A 6000-nucleotide genomic window follows, 5' to 3' on the forward strand; every position below is an offset into this window, starting at 1 on the left:
AAAAAATAAATGTTTTCTTACAGCAAACTAATGGCACAATTTAGTCAAATACATCATAAATAAATAAAAAAAAACATTCCGAACCAAAATCGTCTATTAGGGGGGTATAGGAGGGGTGGTTTTTAGGGGGTGAAAATGGTTTTTTGCAATTCGTGACTAAAAAATGCATCCTATTGAAAAAGTCAAATGAACAAGTTGTTGGAAATAAAAAATATTGATGGAAGAACTTGGAAAATTTGGAGCCTCTTGCAAGCAAGCTGTAGAAGATGCCGATGCGCTCATAATAATGACAGCCATTTCAATCGCCGCAGAAGATAAAACAATTATTGTTGTCGGCCAAGATATAGATCTGCTCGTACTGCTAAATCAACTTAATGAAAAGAATTTGGATATACTTTTCCAGAAGCCCTTAACTGGTAATATACACCAAATTATTTTTATTCATTAAACAGCTATGAAGATGAATCAATGCGTAAATATGTTGCTTTCATTCACTGTTTTACTGGCTGTGATACAACATCAGGTTGTACTGGAAAAGGCAAAATAACAGCAGTTCGAGCATTATTAAATTATAAAAATTTTTCTGCCATGGCTGATAGTTTTTATGAAAAAAATCGAGCAAAACGTTAATTGCACAAAATGGATGTAAGCTGATGGCATCACTGTATAACAAAAAGAAAAACGATGTAACGTTACATGATTTACGATATCAAAGTTATAAAACAGCCACAATAAAATCAAATTTCAAATTAGAAAAATTGCCACCAACAGCTGGAGCAGCAGAACAGCATTGTTACAGAGTTTAGGCTATTACCAGCTCCAAACATGGCTAGGAAATGAACTCACTGCAACGGATTGGGGTTGGAAAATATCCGACGATATTATGAAGCCATGTATGACCACCGAAAAATTAATACCGGATAAACTTTTAAAAGCAATTTATTGCAGCTGTGAGAAAGGCTGCCTTTCTGCCAAGTGTAGTTGTAGGAAACATGGGCTACGATGCACAGATTTATGTTCTAATTGTAACGAGTTGGGCAACTGTACTAATTTAGAAGTTCAGCCAGTTATAATCGACGATTGCGACTCAGAAGAAGTAGAAGAACGTCACACTGCTCATGAAGATAATGAAGATGAAGAAATCGATGAAGAAACTGTCGGTTCGCCTGAAATTGAATCTGATGAAGAAGAATCATCAAACTCCGCCAAAAGAACAAGGTTTGAAATCATTTAAACATGATTTTCAACATTTAATTGAAAATGTAATTATAAGACGGATAATTTTTTTTGGTTATATTTTTAAGTTCATTGAAAAAAAATAAAATGCAGTCTACATAAAATATTTAAAAAAAACTTTTGGAAAGAAATAATGGTTTCTTGATTCAATTTCAATAAGAATTGTAAAAAATATTGTAAAGAAATAGGCTACAAAATATATGATGAAAAATACAAATAAAAAAAATTACTAGGACTCGAATTCTGTTTTTTGATTTATTTAAAACTTTACACGTAATTGTTAAATACACATGATGCATTATTATTTTGTTTAATGCTTACAAATAGCACTCGTATAAAAATGAAAAATGTATGAAAATGTCAATATTTTGTTTATTTTCAATTTTTCTGCAGTTTTTTCAATTAAACTACATATTTTTTATTTCATGTCTTCAAAATCGACAATAAAACGAAAAATGAGCCGTCAGAGAACCTTTTTTGATAAAAAAAATGTTTCAAAATGGCGATTGAAAATTATCAAAATATTTTTTCAAGTGTAATTTGATTATAACGGCTGGATATTTCTTAATTAAAAAATGCAGTATTTTTAGAATAGCACAAAGTATATTTGATCAAATTTTCAGCTCAATCGAACCATTTTTGTAAAAGACAAAAATTAAAAACCAAAAACCGGTTTTTTGGATTTTTTTTGGAAATTTTTCAGGTTAGGGCAAAATTGATTACTACATAAGTTGTAGATTTTGTTATTTCCAACAACTTTTATATTTGACTTTTTTCAATGGGATATATTGTTTTGTCACAAATTGCAAAAAACCATTTTCACCCCTAAAAACCACCCCTCCTATATCCCCTAATAGACGATTTTGGTTCGGAATGTTTTTTTTAATTTAGTTATGATGTATTTGACTAAATTGTGCCATTAGTTTGCTGTAAGAAAACATTTATTTATTTGACCATTTTGAACTGCTATTTCTCCTGGACTATAGCCTACACGATTGCGTACGAACACAATTTACCTACGTATAATATAGCCTGTACAAAGTTAAAAGAGGTGTTAGAGAGAATGTTATAAAGAATAACTTAAAAAAAAGGTCTTAATATATAATACACAAATACGTTTTTTGATTATGCAGTTATGCGTACTGTATTATTACAAACGCGAATTTACACAAATGAGATGTTATAAGAATATCTCCACTTAAAGAAATAGAACACTGTTTAGATGTATCTACAAGTAGGGATAGGATATGTATTACTTTTGTTTGGTTGGTTTCTGGCCAATTTTAATGTAACAATCAAAGTCACGCTGCCCTACGCTGTCCTACGAACGATTAAACAAATGAGATGTTATAAGAATATCTCCACTTAAAGAAATAGAACACTGTTTAGATGTATCTACAAGTAGGGATAGGATATGTATTACTTTTGTTTGGTTGGTTTCTGGCCAATTTTAATGTAACAATCAAAGTCACGCTGCCCTATGCTGTCCTACGAACGATTAAACAAATGAGATGTTATAAGAATATCTCCACTTAAAGAAATAGAACACTGTTTAGATGTATCTACAAGTAGGGATAGGATATGTATTACTTTTGTTTGGTTGGTTTCTGGCCAATTTTAATGTAACAATCAAAGTCACGCTGCCCTACGCTGTCCTACGAACGATTAAACAAATGAGATGTTATAAGAATATCTCCACTTAAAGAAGTAGAGCACTGTTTAGACTTATCTACAAGTAGGGATAGGATATGTATTACTTTTGTTTGGTTGGTTTCTGGCCAATTTTAATGTAACAATCAAAGTCACGCTGCCCTACGCTGTCCTACGAACGATTAAACAAATGAGATGTTATAAGAATATCTCCACTTAAAGAAGTAGAACACTGTTTAGACTTATCTACAAGTAGGGATAGGATATGTATTACTTTTGTTTGGTTGGTTTCTGGCCAATTTTAATGTAACAATCAAAGTCACGCTGCCCTACGCTGTCCTACGAACGATTAAACAAATGAGATGTTATAAGAATATCTCCACTTAAAGAAGTAGAGCACTGTTTAGACTTATCTACAAGTAGGGATAGGATATGTATTACTTTTGTTTGGTTGGTTTCTGGCCAATTTTAATGTAACAATCAAAGTCACGCTGCCCTACGCTGTCCTACGAACGATTAAACAAATGAGATGTTATAAGAATATCTCCACTTAAAGAAGTAGAGCACTGTTTAGACTTATCTACAAGTAGGGATAGGATATGTATTACTTTTGTTTGGTTGGTTTCTGGCCAATTTTAATGTAACAATCAAAGTCACGCTGCCCTATGCTGTCCTACGAACGATTAAACAAATGAGATGTTATAAGAATATCTCCACTTAAAGAAGTAGAACACTGTTTAGACTTATCTACAAGTAGGGATAGGATATGTATTACTTTTGTTTGGTTGGTTTCTGGCCAATTTTAATGTAACAATCAAAGTCACGCTGCCCTATGCTGTCCTACGAACGATTAAACAAATGAGATGTTATAAGAATATCTCCACTTAAAGAAGTAGAACACTGTTTAGACTTATCTACAAGTAGGGATGGGTATGTATTACTTTTGTTTGGTAACAATCAAAGTTACGTAGCCCTACGCAGTTACGCAGCTCATAACTGACTCGAATTTAAATCTTTAAATGAAAGTTGTATGTTTTGATGATAGAAATCTGTTATTAATGTTTGAAAGGTTTAAGAGCTATGCAGCGAACAGTTAGTCTAGGTAGTAATTATTTTTGTAATTTCTTATTTCTTTATTTCCAACGGACATAATCCAATTTACAATGTTACATAATATGGCGGACTTCAAAGATAGACATGAATACAAATTAAACATCTGTAGGCTATAAACTCAATAATACATAGGGTATGGCACTACAATAAGGATAAATATGGCTTATATAGATATATAAGAAAGAACTAATTAGACTACGTAGGGAATAAATAATAAAATAATAAAACTATATAAAAGAGATAACACAAGCTGACAACGAACTCGCAAGTCACTCGCAGCACCTACTACAACAAGGATAAAAAATATGGCTTATATAGATATATAAGAAAGAAACTAATTAGACTACGTAGGGAATAAATAATAAAACTACATAAAAGAGATAACACAAGCTGACAAACGAAACTCGCAAGTCACTCGCAGCACCTACTACAACAAGGATACAAAAAATATGGCTTATATAGATATATAAGAAAGAACTAATTAGACTACGTAGGGAATAAATAATAAAACTACATAAAAGAGGATAAACACAAGCTGACAACGAACTCGCAAGTCACTCGCAGCACCTACTACAACAAGGATAAATATGGCTTATATAGATATATAAGAAAGAACTAATTAGACTACGTAGGGAATAAATAATAAAATAATAAAACTATATAAAAAGAGATAACACAAGCTGACAACGAACTCGCAAGTCACTCGCGAGCACCTACTACAAACAAGGATAAATATGGCGTATATATAGATATATAAGAAAGAACTAATTAGACTACGTAGGGAATAAAATAATAAAACTACATAAAAGAGATAAACACAAGCTGACAACGAACTCGCAAGTCACTCGCAGCACTACTACAACAAGGATAAAATATGGCTTATATAGATTATATAAGAAAAGAACTAATTAGACTACGTAGGGAATAAATAATAAATAATAAAAACTACATAAAAGAGATAACACAAGTTGACAACGAACTCGCAAGTCACTCGCAACCGCACCTACTACAACAAGGATTAAATATGGCTTATATAGATATATAAGAAAGAAACTAATTAGACTACGTAGGGAATAAATAATAAAACTACATAAAAGAGATAACACAAGCTGACAACGAACTCGCAAGTCACTCGCAGCACCTACTACAACAAGGATAAATATGGCTTATATAGATATATAGAAAGAAAGAACTAATTAGACTACGTAGGGAATAAATAATAAAAAAACTACATAAAAGAGATCAACACAAGTTGACAACGAACTCGCAAGGTCACTCGCTAAGCACCTACTACAAACAAGGATAAAATATGGCTTATATAGATATATAAGAAAGAACTAATTAGACTACGTAGGGAATAATAATAAAACTACAATAAAAGAGATAACACAAGTTGACAACGAACTCGCAAGTCACTCGCAGCACCTACTACAACAAGGATAAATATGGCTTATATAGAATATAAGAAAGAACTAATTAGACTACGTAGGGAATAAATAATAAAAACTACATAAAAGAGATAACACAAGCTGACAACGAACTCGCAAAGTCACTCGCAGCACCTACTACAACAAGGATAAATATGGCTTATATAGATATATAAGAAAGAACTAATTAGACTACGTAGGGAATAAATAATAAAACTACTATAAAAGAGATAACACAAGTTGACAACGAACTCGCAAGTCACTCGCAGCACCTACTACAACAAGGATAAATATGGCTTATATAGATATATAAGAAAGAACTAATTAGACTACGTAGGGAATAAATAATAAAAACTACATAAAAGAGATAACACAAGTTGACAACGAACTCGCAAGTCACTCGCAGAACCTACTACAACAAGGATAAAATATGGCTTATATAGATATATAAGAAAGAAAAACTAATTAGACTACGTAGGGAATAAATAATAAAACTACATAAAAGAGATAACACAAGCTGACAACGAACTCGCAAGTCACTCGCAGCACTACTACAACAAGGATAAATATGGCT

This window comes from Homalodisca vitripennis, chromosome 5 (assembly GCF_021130785.1).
Source record: "Homalodisca vitripennis isolate AUS2020 chromosome 5, UT_GWSS_2.1, whole genome shotgun sequence".
Classification (NCBI taxonomy): Eukaryota; Metazoa; Arthropoda; class Insecta; order Hemiptera; family Cicadellidae; genus Homalodisca; species Homalodisca vitripennis.